The 23,056-nt window shown below is 40.5% G+C and overlaps 1 long non-coding RNA gene across 1 annotated transcript in view; it reads left to right on the top strand.

Moving 5' to 3' along the window:
* LOC114568510 (uncharacterized) overlaps positions 1–23,056 on the top strand; it is a 42,685-nt gene that overhangs the window by 13,181 nt on the left and 6,448 nt on the right. The window contains exon 2 of the long non-coding RNA XR_003694293.1: positions 8,550–8,623. This is a non-coding gene — a long non-coding RNA (uncharacterized LOC114568510). The remainder of the gene's footprint in view (positions 1–8,549; positions 8,624–23,056) is intronic.

The following is a 23,056-nucleotide window of genomic DNA, read 5'->3' as shown; positions in this document are numbered from 1 at the left end:
ATATGTGTATCCAAACCTGCTTTAATGGGGCCTTTGACACTCCTTCATTCACATCAGCTGCACAGACACACAGACACACACACACACACACACACACACACACACACACAGCACAGAAGAAACACACAGAGCTGTGTGCACGCTGCTCCAAAATCCTGCAGAGAGGAACATTAAGTCATACAAACACCTTGAGTGTCAGCCTTGGCTGTGAAAGGGGGGGGGGGGAAGATGGATGGTCTTTAGCCTCGGCTGCTCAGACAGTGATGAATGACCAGATCATTTCCAGGCCACACGCACACGAACCAGCGCACACGCTCACACGCTGTGTTCATCTGTGTGAACACTTGCACACTTTAGAAAAAACACTGAAAAGCGCATTAAACATACAAAATAACACATGGCAGACAAACACAACAGCTGCATACTCTACATATATGCAGAGGACACATGCATACTGTCTCCTGCAGTCCATGTGGGCTCGGCTGCTCCCCCACCCCCCCGCTACATTTTCCCTACTCTGCCCACTGTGACTGACTGCTCACAGTAAAGAGATCCCTCAAGAATCCATCGCTGTTCCACTGACTCTAAATAGACAGATGGAGGCGAAGGATATTGGTTCGATTTTATAAAAAAAGAGGTGTTTTATGGTCTCTCTTGGGATAGAGGGATGGAGGAAAGCAAGTGTGCCCTACACTTAGGACTGCTACTGCCACTTAGGACATTTTCACTTTATTTCATTATACTGCATCAGATTAGTAGCGTAGAAACAGAAAAGGGGCCAGGATGATAATGTTAGCCATCGATATTTGTTTCTTAATTTTCCTCTCGTTTTAAAGATACTATGGATAATATGGATAAGATAATATGTGGTATTCTGACATATACAAACCATTACCATCTCTGAGAATAGTACACTTACTGTGACCCAACAAGAACATGGCTAACAGGGCAGCCAGTTATGTTCTGCCGTGTTGGATTGAACCGGAATGGCACAAAAGAAGAAGGTGCTGTTCTTGCACATTATTCAAATCCTTTACTTGAGTACACATGTAACAATACCACACTATAAGAAAACTCCATTAAAAGTAAGAGTCCTGCATTAATAACTTTATTAGTACAGACGTATTATCAGCAAAATATACTTAAAGTATCAAAATGAGCTACTCAATGCAGAAAAATGGCCCCTGTGAGTGTTAGAGTATTACGTATCATATTTGTTTATTAAAATTGATGCACTAATGTGTATGTAGTGTAAGGTTTACATGTTAAGCCATATCATGTTAAGTCATATATTTCAGTTCATTTACTAAAAATATATTTACAATGTTTATACTGTTAACTATTTACATTATTTGGCCTTGACCAACTGCCACTTTGCTCATTTGCTCTTTCTCATGGGTGGGCCAAATTCTCTGGGCGGGCAAAGCAGAGAAAGGGGAGGTAACCTTGCTCCTTATGACCTCATAAGGAGAAGATTCCAGATCGGCCCATCTGAGCTTTCATTTTCTCAAAGGCAGAGCAGGATACCTCAAAGTGAAATTTTCATGCCATGGGTCCTTTAAAGAAAGTTATCCGTCTCCATCCAGCTGTTTCTTCTCTTCAAGAGGGATCCATCCAACCAGTGCATATCGAACCCTCACGTTACAGTAGTAATTTACTATTGTAGTAGGTTGAGGTGGAGCTAATTACCTCAAGGAGGCCAAGGAGGTTGATTTTTCAGTTCAGTTTGTCCATTTGTTGGTTTATTTGTTGTTCACTTTTGTTTACTTTGCGAGATAGTTATTTGGAAAAATGAGTTCCTGACTGGGAAAATTCACACGGCATTAATAATGTGAGATAGGGCATATGCCATGCATGTCTGCGTTCTCCGAGCCCCATTACAGTTTTAACTTGTTCATACATACGTTAGTTTAATTTTGTAAAATGTATATTTTATACACTCACTGGCCACTTTATTAAGTAAATCTCTGTAGTACTGGCGTTGACCCCCTTTTGCCTTCAGTACTGCCTTAATTCTTCGTGGCATGGATTCAATAAGGTGCTGAAAAAATGTCTCACTCCGCTGTGCATGTCTTTGCTGCGTTTCGGCTGCGTTCCGGTTTTGTTCCTCCACGCGCCATACCACACCGGGAGCGTCTCAGAGTGTCTTGCCTGCCCAACTAGCAGATTCTATTGTCTCTACTTTGTACTTTACAGAACGATCACATGTTTATTAGTATCTATCTTCCACTCCAGGCACCCCTATAATTAAACTCAATGCCTTCCCTTTTCTGTTGTTGTCCTGACTGGATACTCTCGCTGTTTCACTTCCTGCCCGGCTGTCCGAACGGCCCGCGGCTCGCGTGGAAATAGACCGGGTGCGTATCTTTAGCGGAGCAGGCCAGAGAGCCCCTTCATGCACGCTTCTGGGCCGCGCCATGGCGCGGCTAGTGGAATATCAAGCATTGACTTGAATGGCTGTGATTGCTCACGGGGGGGTCGTGACGCATCCGGAACGAAGCGCAGACGTGCCCTGGAAAATAGGGGTCAGAGATTTTGTTCCATATTGACATCATAGCTTCAGATTTGTTGGCTGCAAATCCATGATGTGAATTTTCCGTTCCACCACATCCCAAACGTGCTCTATTGGATTGAGATCTGTTGACTGTGGAGGCCATTTTTTTCGATTGCTAAACGACAGTGGGCACAACTGCAGTCACATGTGCAAAACTCAAACTCCAGTCTGCACAGCAGCAGTTCATGTGGACCAAACTCTAGTTCGTTTCTCATTGCTTGAACACAGTTTTCAAAACTCTACACACTTATCCCATGACTTTAACCACAACGTGCACAACACTGTAGATTTCCAGCACTTTGTTAAAATGCTAACACACTGCTGTCAAAACTTAGCCTAGAAATCTAGACGACCCTAGCGGCAGCAAATTAAATTTGCAGCCAGGGGGGTCTAGGCACTCTCGGTTGACTTGCGAGCTGGAAAAAACAAAATCTGGTCAGGCCAATCACATCGTGTATAGAGTCGGTGGGCGGGCTTATGGCTGCTGCTGCTGGGAACAGCGGTCTTCTGAAAGACTTGGAGTTAAGCTTTTCTTTGAGAAAAGAACAAAGAACGGCACAGAAATCATCGGATACAGCAAAAGTTTAGTTTTTTTTCAATTGCTAAACGACAGTGGGCACAACTGGAGTCACATGCGCAAAACTCTAACTACAGTCTGCACAGCAGCAGTTCATGTGGACCAAACTCTTGTTTGTTTTTCATTGCTTGAACACAGTTTTCAAAACTCTACACACTTATCCCATGACTTTAACACTGTAGATTTACAGCACTTTGTTCAAATGCTAACACACTGCTGTCAAAACTGTTAACCACGCATTCAAAACAGAATACATTTCAGTCTGGTGCCTATCAAACACTGCTGTTTGGAATTTTAGCTGAAAGCCTAAGCAGGTGTCTTGTTTTAGACTAGTTAGTGAACATATATGGTATTTATATAGAGAAAGCTCAGAAAGCCTCTTTTTTTTTGTATACAAACACCAAATAAGAATGAACCCATTATACACTGTACCGTTTGAGAGAAACAGGTAAAAGAGCAATTATGCTCAATTGGTACTACGGGGCCTCAAGTGTGCCAAGAAAGTATTTCCCCCACACAATTACACCACCAGTAGCCTGAACTGTTGATACAAGGCAGGATGGATCCATGCTTTTTATGTTTTCTATGACAAATTCTCACCCTTCCATCTGAATTTCGCAGCAGAAACCGAGACTCATCAGGACAGGCAACTTTTTTCCAATCTTCTACTGTCGGTTGTAACGAGTTGTTATTTGAGTTACCGTAGCCATTTTATCAGCTTGAACTAGTCTGGCCATTCCCATCTGACCCCTGCCATCAACAAGGCATTTTCACCCAGAAAACTGGATTTTATTTTATTTATTTTTTTCGGGCCATTCTCTGTAAACTAGAGAGATTAAGTTTCTGAAATACTCAAACCAGCCCATCTTGCACCAACAACCATGCCACATGAATCAGCAAAGGACTAGTTATGGCTGATACATACATTTTGTGGAGTTGAATAGTACAATATTTCCCTCTGGATTGTGTTGGAGTAGAATTATAGCGCAGCATGAAATGGAAATACTCAAGTATAGTACAAGTAACTCACATTTGCATGTATGTAAGCACCTTAGGTACTTGAGTAAATGTGCTTAGTTACATTCCACCACTGTTCTTCCAACACAAATAGAGCTGAAGTGTTTATATTTCATGCACAGCCCAGTATCTGCAGGAATTACATTCATATTGGACAATTCTGCATCTCAACATTCAAGAAGTAGAGTGCCCTTTACGGAGTGAAGTGGAAAGTCAGGGGGTGGAGGTCTGGGAGGTGCATGTGTGCATTAAAGAGACTGGAGTTTGCATCTTCTCACTGTCCCACTCCAACCAGAACTTTAACCTTGTGTTCCAGTTGCTCAAACCCAACCGTACCTTGACCATAGATTATTTGCCACAACTACAATATTTCCCTTGATCTTGCCATGTGTAGGTATTTTAGAAAGGAATAATAATAAAAACGTATTTGACATTAAAAAAAACACTGTCATTGAATGTAATTTGGTTTTGCTGACTCTTCAGTTGCATAATAAATTACTTTATTGTTGGCTGCACTGCAGAAGTGTTTAGTTACTGCTCTACATTTGTTTAAAATGTAGATAGGAAAAAAAAGAAATGGGGTGAGAAAAAAAAGGTTGGGTGCCTGTGACTCACTTGAGGGAGGGGGGGGGTACAATTGATTGAGTGTTGCTGCAATACTTTAAACAAAATAGCTGTTATTTCTGAGTGACACAGTACTTTTCGGTAACACTTTACTTGAAGGTATCTACATAAGAGTGACATAACACTGTCATGAACACATGACCCAGTCATGACCCATGAACCCTAACCATAACCATAATCTGTCATGACTAAAACCGAATGACACTTAATGACAAAAGCGTTATGTCATAAACGTTTAGGACTTGTTTCTAATGTTTATGACACGTTCATGACAGTGTCATATCACTCTTATGTAGATACCTACCTTGTAGTAACCCACTTTTCTAACTGTTCTTAACCTGGTGTGTGGGTTTTTATTCCCTGGAAAAAGGCTTTTCTGTTTCGGGTTTGTTTGTAATAAATAGGCAAAGTGCCTACTGTCGGTAGTTAACGTGAGCAGTGTCTGAGGAGACAAAGAAAAGAGCACCGCCTACAAAAACACAAACTTTATCAATACAAACGGAGCACACTGTTTGACAGGTGATCGCTGGGAAGTGCAGTGCAGAAACACCCCAGCAACGAGAGTATTGAAGAGTATTCACATGGTTGGGCTTGTCACTTTCCTGTCTGGCCTCTCTGACCCTCCCCCATGTGTTTCCTCTTCTGCCTGGGATGATGGAAATCGTGGACTAAAAGGGTGACTGCTCACTCTGTGTGTGTGTGTGTGTGTGTGTGTGTGTGGTTGTGTGTGGTTGTGTGTGGTTGTGTGTGGTTGTGTGTGGTTGTGTGTGGTTGTGTGTGGTTGTGTGTGTGGTTGTTTATCACTGGCCTGTCACCAGTCTCAGGGTGCTGGAAAGACCTGATCTGTAACAGGTGGATACACTCCAACACACACACACCCTGCAGAATGCAAAACAGCTTGGCTTGCAGCCATCAGTCTATAACGCCGATTCCAGCGCCATGGGGTGTGTGTGTGTGTGTGTGTGTGTGTGTGTGTGTGCATAATTGCATGTGCATCTGACATGGGCGTATTATGATCCTAATGAGTAACTATGTACTGTTTGTCTGTTATTGCATACACTATGCAATGTGTGTGATTGAGCATGCAAACAAATCATAACTGCGCTCTTTGTCTCTGTGGCAAGGTGCAAAGATCTGCACACACTCATACAAATGCTCTCTCTCTCTCTCTCTCTCTCTCTCTCTCTCTCTCTCTCTCTCTCTCTCTCTCTCTCTCTCTCTCTAAACTGTCTTTCTCTGCACACACACACACACAGACAGGCTTTGCCTAGTTAGCGTAATGACACATTGGAGGGCCATCAACTGTCCAGGAAGATAAACAGTAGTGACTGGAGGGCTCATTACTCCCAGTCATGCCTGAAGGAACACATTTTAGATGCTCCATCGTTACAGATTGTATTAAGCTACAGTAAAAACCAGGAACAGTGAAGCAATAGGTTGCTTCTGTCTCTGAGGAATACTGTAAAAGTTTTGCTTTGCTTAATTTGCTCATACTTTCTCCAGTCCTGTGCAGTGGTTTGCTTACTGTTAATAATTGATGGCGTGGTGCTGGATGTCAAATAAGATTTAAGATGCAGAAACAGTATCTCATGGTCTCATGGTGCCAAATTAAGTAGCAAAAGTGCTAGCTGTATTATGATTAAAGTAATAGTTAGACACGTTGGGAGATATGCCCATTTGTGTTCTTAGATAGATGAAAAGATCGATACCACTCTCACATTTGAAAAGTAAATATAAGGCTACAGCCAGCAGCCGTTTAGTTTAGCTAACCTTAAACTTACATTGTGTAATTTTTTTGAGTTGATTCTTAGCAAAAACCCCTTTGTTATTTCACAAATATGTGCTCATTCATGTGTAATTACTTCCACCAACTAATCAAAGTATTCTCGTACGCGTAGCGAGTCGTTTGAATGATGGCCGCCATGTTGAGCCTCCATCTTTAAAATACATTATCCAAAGAGGGACATACCTCCGCATTTCGCCCTCTTACACCTATTGGCACCGTGACGAATGCCAGGGGGAGATTACTCTCCAGGGAAGTGAAAAAGAGAATTAAAACGACAACGCGACAGGCAAAGCAACAAGACCAAAGTTAATATTGGAGCGGCTAGAACGGCTGCGTGTAAACAATGGAGATACTAAGAGCTGATTTCGGGTTCGGCCACCGTACGTGCTCAGAATGGGAAGGGCTAGAAAGTAACATTCAGATGGTTGATTTATACAATTTCACCGCTAGATGGGAGAAATTCTTACACAACGTAGCTTTAAAGCCTTGAAATAGAAGTACTGTAAACAGATTCTGTCCAAAGATTTAAAAAACAAAAAAGGTCAAAAAATCTAACAAGATATACTGTGTTAATTAGGGGGCTTTAGTGGAGCTGGTACAGTAGGTGGAAATAGTTACGTTGGACCGAGCCAGGCTAGCTGTTTGTCATTGTGCTAGGCTAACCCCGGAATTCGGAAGTGAGGAACAGCTCCGCTATGTGTTGTCTCCATGCTCCGCCCTCCGTCAATACCCACCAGGTCCGGATTTGTTGCGGCCATGACTGACAGCTGAAGTCACAAGGACCCACGAGATCTCGCGAATTCACGTAGAATAGAACCACAAAACCAACAACAGTTAGTTTCCATCCAGTAAAGGGGAAACAGCTCTGTGCTGTGTTTTCAAGGTGTAGTGCAGGGAAATATGATCCGCCGTGAGCTCGGTGGATTTTATTTTGAAAATTAACCGGATGTTTTATTTTGCTTCTGTGCTTGACTTCCTGTCCCGCACGATCTGCCCAAGGGGGGTAAGCTTCGCTTCAGAACTCAAACCTCCTATGGCGCCATTTTGATGCTACAAAAATATCCCCTCCCGTTAGCATTCCATTGACTGCCATTCATTTTGGCGTCACTTTGACAGCGAATAACTTTACATCTGAAGCGTTTAGACTCTATTTTCCCGTTGTTTATTTCTAAAGAAACACGACAATGTATAAAAGGCTCCATTACCTTGTAGCTCACGTTATAGCTCCGTAGCAGACGTTTTTGTAAAAATAGGCTAACGATTGTGTCACATAGTAGATGGATATCCGTATAGTACAGGAGAAGCTCGCAGGCAGTTTCGACTTACATGAGCTGTTTAGGTTTAATTACTAATGTTAACTAGCATTTTAGTTAGCAATAATTAGCCTGTGCCTATGTTATCTCCTTACATATACCTACGCTCTCCATCTCTGTAAGATTGGGAATGATTGAGATTTCTCTTGGCACAGCTACCAGAAGACTTACAGCTTTCAGACAGGTTGCTCACGTCACATTTATGTCGTCTCTCTCAGTTGGAGGCTGCGCAGTAACGCTCAGCCATCACCGGAAAAGTGCTTCTAATATCCTTCACTGGTCTCCGTCCAGAGCAATGGGATCTCTTGGTCCATTTTGATATACTGTCTATGTATCTGCCCTGTGCTGAATTGCTGCTGAACTCTCCGGCTTCCCGCAAAAATAGAAGCTCTGCGTATCTGCTCCGGAGGGCTGCGGATCGCCGGAGCGGATCCGCAGACGTTCTGCAGCCGGTGGAAATTGGGGGTTAGCCTACTAACTGCTGACTATAGCTTCATAATTAGGGTACAGCCATAAGAGGTCTCCATAAGCTTCTACACATACTTTACACCTGCTAAAAACGTAGCTTAAGTGTAAACTCCATAGTCTGCTGTATATTCCCCAGGACATTATGATTTTAATCCACAATTGCTGTAATTAATGCCATGTAAGTTTAAATAAGCCTTTTTATATTTCCAGAGAGAGGGAGGACCAGAGAGAATAAGTGATTCAGGAGCAGTCCTGATGGAGAGACATTAACACATTCTGAGAAGGTAGGTTTACCCACCTTTTTTTTTTATTTTAATTTTTATAAATGTCAAACTATTCCTTTTACAACCTTTCATCTTCCATCTCACATTTTACTGGATGTCATCGAGCCAGTCTAACTGTAGGCTACCTCTTTTTTTAATTGAGGATTCAGTCCGATTATTTCTGCTTCCAGAGCGGCTCAGGGACCTGTTGGTCGAAATGATGAACAAATCAACGTTTCTGTTGTTTTTGTGATTTTAGCGTTAAATCACCAGTGTCAAGTAACTTTTTTTTTTTTTTTTTTTTTTTAATCAAAAGATTATAAAACCAGGCAGCTCAAATGAAGCAATGTGATTGGTTCATAGCCATGATAATATAACTATATACAACGGCTATGATTCAAATTCCTTTGGACAATAAGTATCACTTCACGTCTGAGAGAAATACGTGAGATGAACGAACTGAGAGCTGGTGACATGGAGGAAAGGCGGTCATGCACGGAGCCATGCCATGCACGGAGCTGCTTTCAAATAGGCAAAGTATCTCTTTAAGTGTACGCTATATTTAGAATACTTTCACTACTTTTCCTTGCTGTCAGACTGCCCTTTCCGACGGGGAACTGAAGCTGTTATCCATTCAAAGTCACCAGACCCCATTGACAGAAACAGTAATTTTACCTCAGCCTACAGTCCTTCCAGAAAAATGCGGAGTTTTTTTTTATTGTTGCGGGCAAAAATCCTTGATTATGCGGCACGTTTTCTTAAAAAATGCGATAGAATATGCAGGATATTTATGCAGTTTTATGCGATGAAATTGCGGGAACTTGCAAAAATTGCGGGACCTTCCAAAAACTACGGTTTGATGAAAAAGAGAAAAAAAAGTGATTCCCCCAAGACCCTGCTTTTTAATGATGTTCACGTCGCGCAATGACGTCATTTCATAACGTTTCCATGGCAACAGGGGAAAATGGCTGTTCTTGTGTGAAATAAACACATTTTTCAACTTTCTGCTAAGATATGACTTTTTTGCAACGAAAATGCGGGGATTATGAAATCATGCAAGCCCCGCATATTTTGCGCGAAAATTGGCAATTTATGCGGCAAAAGTCCGGCGTATTTGAAAAAGTGTGGCTGATTATGCATTGAATTATGCGATTGCATAATCGCGTTTTTCTGGAGGGACTGGTTCTAATGCTGCCGCGATCGGTTGGTTTGTCATGTTACTGTGTGCCTTTCTTTATGATAAGCAAAAGAAATGATCTGTGCTAGCTGCTAGTGTAGGCCAACATTACCTGCGCTGCGTTCCGTAGCAACAGTCTCTATTCTGTGCAGCCAGCCCACCCAGGAGGGCCTATTTGTTTTATTGTGAACATTATTATTATTATTTATTAATAAAAATGTACAGAATTTAAATTGGAATGTGACCATAACTTACATATTGCCATACTCGATGACCGTTTTATGAAAGCGATCGCTCACTTGAGTCTGTGATATGGTGCGATTATGTCACGGCTAATGGCCGTTGTTCGACCAGACGTGAATCACAACATGCTGTCGTGAGCTATTGCCTAAATATGAAACCACTGATGTTTTGTCACAGTCAAGCTGCTACTGTCTCTTCTACTGCCGCCTTTGGTCTCTAAAATCACAGGCCCACACTGTTTCCAACAATCTATTAAAATCAGCTCGCAGCAGAGATATACAGTCGCCTTGAACAAAGTAATAAATCTGAATCTGAATTTCATCTAAAAGAAATTGTTGTATTATATAATTAATGTTTTATCCTCTCCAGACCCATCCTGGCATCTTAGCTGTGTGTGTGTGTGTGTGTGTGTGTGTGTGTGTGTGTGTGTGTGTGTGTGTAATTTTTTGATGGTGTTGTATATAATGTGTAGACCAGCAGCTGCAGTCTCAGCAGTTCTACTGGCTCTAAAACCTGGCAGGACCGCTCTTCTCTGGGCTAGACACTGGTGCTACTTAGCTACTGTGTCTGCACAGATCCTTTTCCTGATAGCTCAATGTTTTTTCTTTTTTTCTTCCCCTCAGCAGAGAAACCAATGTTATCGGAAAATTAAGCAAGGGTGGTTTATTGTTTGCTTTTTTGGCAGGAACAGAAGACACTGAATACTAGCATGCTGAAGAGTGCACTAAACGTGAGCCTGCAGAGTTTGTGTCATTTATGAGGGGGTATTTAGAAATGTCTTCAAACATAGCTCTGTAAGAGTTTTTTAGGAGGAGTCACGGAGCATTTAGAATTGTCACTGAACTTTTCTCTTTGTTTGGATAAACCTCTGCGCTGTCTGAAAGACTGTGAATAATTATCTTCCCAAGAAAACACAAAACTGTCTTTTAAAGGCGCCCTGCCACACAAAACCGTTTGTACTTGTATTTTTTTAAATATGTTAGGTCCATATGTGTTTGTGTTATGTCGAGAATGTGAAAATGAACTGCTACCTCCTCTGTCAGCTCTAGCCACTGAAAAGAAATAAACAGAGAAATCAGGCCAATTACAAAAGCTGGTCAGTCTGAAATCATATTGCCTGAGCTCATTACTATTCATGAACTCGCCCAGTTGCGCTGGGTAAAGGATGCTGATAGCCAGGTTCTCATTGGCTAGTTGTTAGCCAATCAGAATCAAGCAGCTTAGCTCGTTGAATATTAATGAGAACTGGCACAAATCGAGCTGAGTCTTCCTGCAGGCTTTCTATACTACGCTAGAATGGCTTGAAACAAGGTAACCAAGGCATTTTTTCCACAAACAAATGTTAGAGTCCATGGTAGAACTTCAGACATTACCACAAAGTAATGAAATATGTGTGGCAGGGCACCTTTAAAGCAGACTCAGTTCAAAATCAGCCTAATCTACATATGAGTCAACTATAGCTTGTAATTTCAGTAAGAGTGTACCATGATTGCTGCTCTCATGGAAATCAAAGAGAAGATAATTGCAGTCTTGTGATGATTCTGAATGGGCTCGCCACTGCAAGCAGTCCATAATATTGCACATAGTTATTTGATTCTTGTTAATTTAAAAATTTGGAATAGTGCAGCTTTAAACTAAACTAAACTAGGAGGATAATGTTGTTTTCCAGTATAGCAATGTAATATAATCAGCAACATCCTGTGGTTACTTTAACTTACATTTTCAAGAGTCCTAAAATCTACAAATTGAACACAAGTAAGCACTGAATTTAAAAAACTAGCATAAGGTGGCTACATAAAACAACAAAGGCATACAATAAATTACAAGGATGTATATAATTACATGAAATACATTGTTTATTCTTGAAACAAACTGTTAACGACTCACCAAACCCCAAAATGTTAGGCAGGTCATATTAGAGGAGCCTTCAGCCTCATCATGTTTTGTTTATTCACCTGATTTCTCTCTCTCTCTCTCTCTCTCTCTCTCTCTCTCTCTCTCTCTCTCTCTCTCTCTCTCTCTCTCTTTTTCTCTCTCTCGCCTTGTTTGGATATTGAGATCACATCGGTGCTGTCGGAAGCACTAAATGATGATCAAGCTGTTTAAAAGAACAAGAGCTGAAGGCACAGTGGACACTTTAATTATATCAACTTAATTATAAGGGATTTTTAGAGGATAATTACTGTGAAATATGACGTCAGCCCTTTCCCTTTAGACCTCTATCATTTTGAATCTCCGAATATTAATGCGTAGGTCTGTGAAAACTGGGTCAGTTTGGTTATATTTCCAAGGTAACAGAGTTCATAGTTACCTACTTCATCAATATCCATTTTGGCAGGTCTCCCAGAATATATCAGCTTGTGTACTTCAGGTTTTATGGACCAAATTCCTATTTTTTTTCTTTTTTTTTTTTTTTTTACCAAAGATGTCATTTTAGCCATCAAGTGTATAAGAGGCACAGCGGAGCAATTAAACGCTGCAGGCTTCATTTAAAGTGTGCCACATGTGCAGCTTTTCCTTCTATTAAGTCTGCTTCTTGATACAATGGACTGCTAGAATATCACAAGGAAGATGCCAATCATACGGGCATTTGAGCTGCACAGCTCTGGATATGAATAGATTAATCTGTTTACCATTGTCTAAACATTTTTATAGCTGTGCAGCGTAGGGAAAGTGGATGTTTTAATTTTTTTTTTTTTTTTAGTTTATTTGTCAGGGACCATGCACAGTTCAGGCCATGTACCAGAGTTAGCTATACAGCTAATTTACATCTGTGGTCCCTGGGCAACAACACAAATCAGGATATAACCTCGGCTCTGATCGTTCTTCATCTCTTTGCAAAGAAAGCAAAAAAGAATAAACTTTATAAACACATAAACACTGTCGACTCTAGTTAGGTTAATGTATTTACAGAGCCCATTTCAAAAACAACAAAGAGCTTCTACAGAGAAATGCTTTTGAATGTGATTTAAAAACATGATCAGATAAATACAAGAATATAAAGTGATATGCAAGGAGAGTCATTAACAAAAATATGACCAATCAAGTAGTCATAACATAAGTCAATAGCTAAAGGGGGGGGGAGATAAGGTATCATTGTTAACAATTACCACAACACCTGCAGCTGCCTGTCTGTTGCACTCAGCCCCAAGCCCATTCCTACTTTATACCCCAAACAGAAATCTTTAAAAACAGGCCACAAATATATAGTTAAAGTAATTTCCTACAACAGCTTGGCACGGAACTTGTCTATCAAATGTTACTCAAACAGGAGGAAATAGTGCATTTGTCGTGGACTATTTTCATCCAAGGACTAATACGTGCCAGTATGTATTCATGGCAATTGGACAGTGTGTACATACTGTATGTATACATAGGAGTTTCAAAATAATAAAACTCAAAATAAACTACAGCGTCCATGTTGAAGGAACATGTCAGCCAGTGCAACAGTGGGACTCATGTTTAATAGTTTATGGACAACAATGGAGCTCTATGGAACAGAGGAATGAGATTTATCAGGATGCACACAATACTTACTATTAGAAGCAATTAATTGTTCGTTTGGGCCTTTTCATGGGATTTGTTGATAATAAGAAAAATGTAGAATATGACCAGACTGCACTGGTTCTTGCAAAAAAAAAAAAAAGTGTATCAGAATGCAGGAAATTAAGTCTTTGACGCTCAAAATTTCCCTGGTGGAGGACACCCAATATGATATGCATCCCATATATATATATATATATAGATAGATAGATAGATAGATAGATAGATAGATAGATAGATAGATGTGTATGTATATATATATATGGGCACTTTAAAAGGGTTGGTTTGGATTCACCAAAGTCACACAATAACACTAACAAACGGATAATGATTGCAGCCAATCAAGTTTTTTTTATTTTTATTAATCTATCATTTGTTTTCTTCTTTTCCAAGCACAGCACAATGAAACACACCAGTTCTATTTTGGTTCACATGTACATGACGAACTTGACAAAATGATGACTTTGCATCATCTCCAAATAACAATTACCTTATTTCACCTGAGAAACTTCAATCTCACCTCTGCCTGGCCTGCAGTTTAAGTGATTCTGCTACTGCTCTCATTCTCTTTCCCTCTTTTTCTTTCTTTCTTACTCTCTCTATCTCTCTCTTCTTTCTCTAAATGGCTGTCATGAGCCGTGCAGTACATTTAAATGTTAAATACTAAGGTGGAGGTCATGAGCCATTTCCCAACACATTACCGGCTAATGGTTCATATCTTAATAACCTTACCAGTCTGGTCATATTCTCTTGGGTGGATATTAAGACCACAGAGTTTGAATGGAAAAGCACTGGAGCTGTATGACTCAGGCTTTCACTGCGGAGATTGATCGTCAAAGTGCAACTTGTTTGTTGCGGAAGACAGATTAGCTCTGCTGAGATGAGGAAAAGCTTCTCTTTGGAAAGAGAGAAAATATTCTGACACCGTATAATGGAAGGGACAACAATATTGAAGTTTTACTTGGCCGTGCAGTGGCACACACACACGCACACACATGCACACACACACTCTCTCATCACCTGGGGAGATGATGATCTGTGTGTCTGGATGAATTGTCTTGGGACGTTAGACAGCTTAGTTTAAAAAAAATAAAGAAAAAAATATCAGCGTCTGTAAAGCTGTAAGAGTAAACATGACGATCTGAAGTCATGTGGAAAGAAACAAGTTTCACAAACATGAAAAACATACTTCTTTTTTTACATCATAGTATGCATGTGTGTGTGCTCGTGTTTTTCTGACTTAACTATATTTGTGTGTATAAATCACTGTGTCCACATACTGTAGTCTATAGGTGCGTGCGTGTGTGCGTGCGTGTGTGCGCCAACAGAGACTGTGGGGGGAAAAAAAGCATTATTGAATTGCAGCATTGCCTGTCTCAGACTCACCCACACTGCCTTTAGCAAGCCATCAATTTGCCCGCTTGTACGATGCCAGCCAGTGTGTGACAGGCCGGCTGTTACAGACTGCTCCAGTGCTTACTTAGGCTATTATAGATTAATCAATAGATACATTAAAAACCTCACAAAGTGATTCATTATATTCACAATCCAGGATTTTCATCCATCACTACGTTTACAAGCAGCCAATAACCCGTTCAAAACCGGAATATTGGCAATAACCTGGTCGCGCACGGCAAAACACGTATATGCTCATATTCCTGTTTTGAGAAACCCGAAAATGATCCCTGGGTTACCCCTTTTTTAACCCGAAATTTTGGTCATGTAAACGCGTATCGGCATATCCCCATCAAAAGGAACATTGATTTGTGTTCTGCGCATGTTCTATTCGCAAGGAATCTTGGTCTTTTGAGTAGAGGAACTTCTTGTATGCGGCAGAAAACCTGCACGCAGTACACCGGAAGTAAACAAGAAGTAGAGGTAATATATTCATGGTGAAAACCATGAATATAATCCCATTTTGTTGACTGCAGAAAGTACCGAGAGAGTGAGATTTAGAAGAAGGTGACCGAAAAGTTACGCGAAGCAGGGTTTGTCCGTGCGTCGCTGTTTACATCGGGATATTGCCAATTGATTACAAATTCCATGTATACAGAAGTAACTCTCTCTGCTCACGCATGTAAACGGGTTATCCCGAATGTTTCAGAAACCCGAATAGTGACCTTAACCCGACCATAACCCGAAAAATTGACAGCTTGTAAATGTAGTCATTGTCCCCATATAACAAATTCTGAGATTTACAGTAATTAGAACGACGTGTTGGCTTGTCGAGCACAGGTGCAGCTAATTACATTAACGATGGCTGCATTCCACTCAGGTGTTCCGGTGTCAGGGCCCTTGTTGTTTGTGTTCACTCGCTGCCATGGCTTCCTGGCACACCTAAAGGAAATTAAAGGTCCAGTGTGTAACGTGTTGTTGTTCAGTATCAAAATCTGTGTTGCCCGTTCACAAACGTGTCCTTTTTTCATGAATATTTACCTCCACCATCAATTCCAAGTATTCCTATTGGCTTGAAATTTTACATTTGCATTCGCATGAACTGACGCACAATAGTCATGCGCCATCTTGAAATACGTTAGCCGGTACGGGACATACAGGACATACTCCTCCGCCTTTCGCGTTTTTGCTGTCACACGATAAACTCACAGGTGCTGCTAATGCTGCTAATGGATATCGTAGCTTCCCGGCCCCGGCAAGGAAACCTGGAGGACCACACATGGTCAAAATCCAAATTTCAGGAACAAGAGTCTTCTTCTTCGCCCAGAAAAAGAAAAAGGATATTGAAAAGAGCAAGAGACCGGCTTTTTGAAGCGTGAAGGCTACCATAGCTGTAATACGTACTTTGAACTGCGTGGTGCAAGAGAGTTGATTGCGATATATGATCTCAACGCTAGATGGGAGAAATTCCTACACATTGGACCTTTAAGTCATCATTAATGTTGCTTTGTCATGGCAAGTTAAAATGTCTCTATAAATATAGACATTTAATAAATATTAATATCTGTATAAACTAAAAAACACAGACAGCTTCAGCTATTTTTAATAAATAGATCCATAAAGCCCAACCATCTATAGCCATGCCAGCAGCTATTAGGCTATATTTAAATGCTAACTTTAGCATGCTAACATGCTCACAATGGCAGTGCTAACATGTGGAGTTTTAATGTTTACCATGTTCACCATCTTTGTGTGTTAGCATGCTAACATTTGCTTATAGTACTAAAATAAATGTACAGCCGAGGCTGATGGGAATGGTATTTCTGCTCGGCATTTGGTCATCATAAATGACAAATCTAAATTTGACCTGATGATGGTGCTAGATTAAAAAAAAAAAAAAAAAAAAAAAAAGTCAGATGATCACCAACATTATTCAATTTCAATTCAAATTCCAATGCTGTTACCCGATGAGAACAGCTGATAACAATATTGGCAGTCCATCAAAATGACAGCAAGGAAATAATGAGTGCGCACGCGTCAGATGAGTGAATGGCAGGATGCATGAGAAAAACTACAGGCCTAAGCATGCAGAAGTATAGTCTTCCTGACTGAACTTATGCTATAGCTTTGTTTATGACCAGTAACATTTCAGAGACATCCATTCAATTGATATGACTACATTCTGTTTTCAAAATGATCTCAATATAATTGGGAAAATACTTTTTTAGACTTTTCTCGCAGCTCACAGGTTGCCTTGTCAAACACAGGTGCAACTCATATCATTAATGATGGCTCTATTCCTTTTAGTTTCCCTCTGTGAGGGCCCATCAGCTATTCTTCCTGCTGAATGCCATCATTAGTGTTATGAGTTACACCTGTGCTTTCCTGCTGTGACAGGATACAAGTTTAATGTCTGCCGTGAGAAAGCTTGAACTCTAATGCTACGTTACACGTGGCCGGCTATGTTCATAAACGGACATTTCAACCTCTCGGTTTTCAGAAAAGTATTTGTTTACATGTACCGTGTATATATGCCGTCAATGCAGTCAAGAGCACGCCAGACCTGTAGGTGGCAGTGTAACGAGACGCTCAAGCCCACGTTAGCCAATCAGAATCCCGACAATAGCAACAACAGCAACCAATCACGTCCTCTTTCTCTCTCTCAGTTGCCTAAACCTGTTTGTCTCAGTTTACATGCAAACGTGCAAACGAAGATTTCAAAAATCTCCACTTTGGCCAGAGTTTTTAGAAATAATCATTTTCTGTGATTAAAAACGATGTTTTCGTGTAAATGAGAGGCCAAACCGCAGGAAAATATCTGCGTCTTCTCTTCGTGTAAACGGGGCTTTAATGCCAAGAAGGAAAACAGCTGACCAGCTACTGAGTAAGTGTTTACTGACTGCAACCAAACCAGACCAGCAGTTATTGTATTTTCTGACTCTTTGCAATCATATAAAGTAGATGTTTGGTTGGTGTCTATTTTGATGTTATGAAAAACTGCATTATGCATTACTGTGGATGTAAAATGTTAGTTACAGTACGGTACAGTGACAGTGTTTGATTGAGTGGTGTTGTTGCATAGGTGCCGATGTGGTGGCTGTGAATAGAAAAAGGTAACATTTAAATAGCAGGTTTCTTCCCCCTTTTCATGCGTTTTGAGTGTTCCTTGGTTCAAATGAAAAAAGAAACTCATACAAAACGTACACGGACCCATTTGTAAATTACAGACCGTGCAACCAATCAGGACGAGGATCAGTGTCCATTGTAAATGGCACACAGTGCAACCAATCAGGACAATGGTCAGTGTCCAATATGTACCTAACCTTTCTCTTTCCGTCTTACTAATGCTGTTGTGTTGTGACATTTTCTGTCGCGTTGTGGGATTGCTGTCGCGTTGTGAAATTTGCTGTCACGTTGTGGCATTTGCTGCCGTGGTTTGCACTTCAGGGCCACCGTAGACGCGGTACTGGAGCATTGTGTTAGTTCAGGCAGAGCACTGAAGTGGCGCTTACAGTAAGTGATTTAGTTGATTGGCGTCAGCTGTTTTATTCATGCGTCACTATGCGTGGCTAAAATGGGCCAGTACTACTCACCAGTACTGAGGCACGGCACTTAGAATTTTGTCCACATGAGTACCCTAACTTTTAATTCCTTCTAATTACTAACTTGTTGTTATTAATAGTATTGTTAATAGGCTGATATTTATACCAAAATAGGCTATACATCATGATTTATTGGGAAAAAAACGAAGCAATTCTATGTAAAATCCAACATTCAGCACCCCCCTATAGCCTGAAAGGAATGATCCTTTGTTTTATAACCACATTTTCAGACACTACAATGATTTAATGGCGAGATTGATGGACGACTCAGGCTTCTTAGATTAAATTGTTGAATAGTCGACTATATGGGGTCACCCCTACAAGATGTATGTATGAATATAAATGTATCCAAGACACATCCGATGATCATGTCATGCAACTGCTGAATTAGGGTACTGGCACAAATTTTTGGTCCAATTTTACTGCACTGCAAGTCAGCCCTCATAAAAACCCTGCTCCCATCCTTCTCTTTATAGTATGTATTGTTGACTTTATACAGTAAGATCTAATATTCATGTATGGTTGCCTTTATGCTGGGGGATTAGTTCTCCCTGCAGAGCCATCCTTACCAAATCTAACTATATAAGCATTTTCTATAAATGTTAATTTTCATAAAATGGCTCTGGCTGAACCTCCACTTAATGACACAATCTTATATGTATTCCTAAAAGGCTATGGCCAGAGGACATCATTTAGAAAAAGTTTTTTTTTGTGTCCTGATGGTTCTGATTTCTTCGGGCACATGCTGCTGTGCATCTACGCATGATGATGATACATTATATCCAAATTTGTGATTGCTTATCTTTGCAATTAAGTGCAACCCATATCAATGCACACAATTTGTAGTGTGTTAGAAAGGTGTCTTTGAACTAGTTTTAAGCTGCTCTCAGAAGGCAGCCTACTCATGCTTATAGAACTCGAAGGTGTGTGTGTGTGTGTGTGTGTGTGTGTGTGTGTGTGTGTGTGTGTGTGTGTGTGTGTGTGTGTGTGTGTGTGTGTGTGTGTGTGTGTGTGTGTGTGTGTGTGTGTGCCTCGACAGCCCCACTCTAATGGATGTCATCTTCAAAGGTGAAAAGGTGAACAGAAGTCGGACTGGAGTTTCACTCTGCAGTTTGTCGCTACAAATTTGTGTGTGTGAATGTACGTGTGTATGAATATACTGTGTAGTGAGTGTGTTCCTCAGTGTGTGTGTGTGTGTGTGTGTGTGCTCATCACTGCTCAGCTTTACAGGCTGCTGTGTTTTGTACATGTGCATATAACTTCTCTGCATCTATGCTGAAAACCGAAGAGCCAGCAAGATTTCAGCCTCCAGTTGGGCTTGTGGCCTTTGAAGAAAAGTGCGTGTGAAAAGTGTCTTCTTGCTTTTATTCACGCTGTGCCTTTAATCGGTTGTCCCCAACAATACACACACATAAACAAAAAGCCACACAGCTCCTAAAATCCTTTTTTATAGTGGCGTTCAAAATAGCCAAATGCTCAGATACCCGTTGTGCTCTTATCAGCTCATATTTTCAGGGAATAAACTTCTTAAATTAGCAACTTGTTGAAACTCTCAAAGGTGCCCAAGCTGAATGCCTCCACTTCATACAGAGAACTCTTTGTGCAACTCCCTTTGGGTGTGCTTGAGAAATGTCAGGGAGCCGAATCTTCTCACTGTAGGCAAATGTCATTGTAATGGAGATACTGTAGAGGATTTTCACACGCTGAATACACTTTCACACCAATTACAAAACAACAGGATATCATATTTAGACCTATTTTCACAAAAAGAAAATATGAAATGTACTGTATGTCCCTATTGTTTCCAAAAAGTTCTTATGCCTGATGCAGTAAGACAATGTTCACCACAGCACAGCCCATAAGTGTTTCTCAGAAATGGAAAATGAAGAGCGAAATGAAGCAAAATTAGTTGTTCATCATGCCCTAGAAACCTTAAAGTAATTAAAAGATTGATAAACACGTTACAGTGTAGACTACATAGTGTTTGCACTGCTAAACTGTGCTTTAGTAATTACATTTTCTCCTGGATTTTTGTTCATAATTCCATCTTGAAATCAGTTTTACAATTTCTTTAAATAACTATGAACACAATTACAACACTGTCCCATGCATTTGAAAATATGAAAAAAAAATATATGTCCTGTTGATAAAAATCAAGCCTTGAGGTTAAAGGTGCAGTAGGTATGACTTATAAAATTAACTTTCTGTCATATTTGCTGAAACTGACCCTATGTTCGAGTAGAACTACATGAAGCCGGTCAGTAAAAAAAAAAAAAAAACTACAGCCACCGCTCCCTGTTCAGATGCACCAATCAGGGCCAGGGGGGTTGTCTAACTGCGTGTCAATCACTGCTCATACACACACATTCATTCTCGGGAGGGGCTTAGGAGACCGTTTTGGGCTTTAGCAGAAACGGGCGGAGGGACTGAGAAGTTGTCGATGTTCAAATTCTTTGGCTAAGTCCTGGATCTTCACAATCCTACCTACAGCACCTTTAATGCATTCCACTCAAACCGGCATACCCGACAATACCTGAATAATAGATGATAGTGTCAGTAGCCATTTTTTTAGCACATGCTGTACAAAACAAATGTTAATATTTGGCCTGGTTGCAACATTTATTGTTGTAAGTATGCTAGTTCCACTCCAATGCATAACATTATATTTCTGTTAAATAACAACTATTATATTTTCTATGGTGATAGGTCTACCATGGGAAATCAGCTTGTGCAAAATGCTAATGTTCTGTATTTTTCTGTGTTTGAAATGCAACACACTTTGGGGGGTCTGCTGCTGGGGCTTGACTTTCTGCGGTTTGCATGTTCACTCTGCGTGGGTTTCCTCCCACAGTTCAAAGACACACAGGTCAGGTGAAGTGGAAATTCTTAAGCTAAGAAGCTAAATAATAATTTAAAAAAATGATCACATTAATTAAGAAATGAGATCTGACCACCACCCACATCGAGGAAGCTTCTCATGGCCATTACATTTGCTCCTAACAGTAATCAGTGAAAGGCATTAACACTGCCCTTCATTTCCTCTTTCTCAACCCACCTGCCTTCAGTCATCTCAATTGCTTGGTCACAAAATAATGCCATTATCAAGTAGGTGAGACCGGAACACTGAATGATTCAGTTCTTAAAATGAAGCCGACTGTATTATCAAATCATTTACATTTAAAGGTGCTCTAAGCGATGTCACGCATATTTTAGGCTACAACATTTTTTGTCACACACAGCAAACATCTCCTCACTATCCGCGAGCTGCCTGTCCCCTGAACACACTGTACAAAAACGCGGTCTCTGTAGACAGCCCAGGCTCCACAAACGGCAACAAAAACAAACTGTGCCAACCTGTGCCACCAAACATAAAAGTCTTCCAGCGTTCCAGCCAATAACTGACCAGAAAGATTTGGGGTTGGGGGGGTTAGTGCGCGGAAGGGAGGGAGAGGGGACGGGCTGAGGAGGAGGGAGGGGCGAGCTTGTTTGACAATACTTTGAACGTCAACAAGAAGGGACGTCACCCAACATCGCTTAGAGCACCTTTTAAGGCAGCGTGTGTTTATATACCTAACCTCACCATGAATCAATGGCAACACAATGTTTTCTGTTATATTTAGGATGATGTAAAGCTGCACTTAATCAATGGTAATAATGAGTCAAAGAAGTTGCAATCACACTTTATTTTATAATACATTACAAAGAAGTAAAAAGCCATACTTTGTATCAAATTGGACCAAAACTTAAAAAATAAATAAAAATAAAATGTTTTTATTAGACAGAAAACAAATAGTTGTATCGTAATTAAAGGCCAAACACCTAAATTATGCTGTAATTAGTACATTAATAAGCCTTACTGTACTTTGTATCAAATTAGACCAAAACAAGAAATTATTTGGTTTTTATTAGAGAAAACTAACAGTTACACGCCAATAAGAAATCATACACCTAAATTATGCTGTAACTAGTAACACATATCTTGCCATATTAAAATAAAAATATGCTATATCTAGACAATATACTATAATCTTTTAATGTACTGTAAGATAAAGTGAGACCAAAGTTGCTCGTAGTGAACACACACACCTAAGAGAATAATCACCCAACTCTGCAGTTCTCCTCAGTTTTACGTAATGTTTTAGTGTCATTCAGTTCATGGTTTTGCTTTTACAGCTTGCAACTTGTAATATTATAGTTCAGTCCCACAGTTCTCATCAACCTCGTTTTCAGCCAAAGAAGCTCCAATAAATTCACTGAAGGTTTTCCTCTTCGGCACAAAAACAGCTAACAGACATTCAATCAGGAGAGACTTTGTTGCAGATATGCAAAGGTTTATTGTACATATGCATACTATGAAATGTACAGAGTCTTTTGGAGATTAGATAATTTTTAAAGGGGTAGAAAAGCCGAGATATACTAAGGAGCCCGAAGACCAGACCGAAGGAGTCGACGGAGCGTTCTGCCCGAGGACGACCCATGGTGGACGAGGAGGGT

The sequence above is a fragment of the Perca flavescens genome, chromosome 14 (assembly GCF_004354835.1).
Source record: "Perca flavescens isolate YP-PL-M2 chromosome 14, PFLA_1.0, whole genome shotgun sequence".
Classification (NCBI taxonomy): Eukaryota; Metazoa; Chordata; class Actinopteri; order Perciformes; family Percidae; genus Perca; species Perca flavescens.
This window is presented reverse-complemented; position numbering and strand designations above follow the sequence as displayed.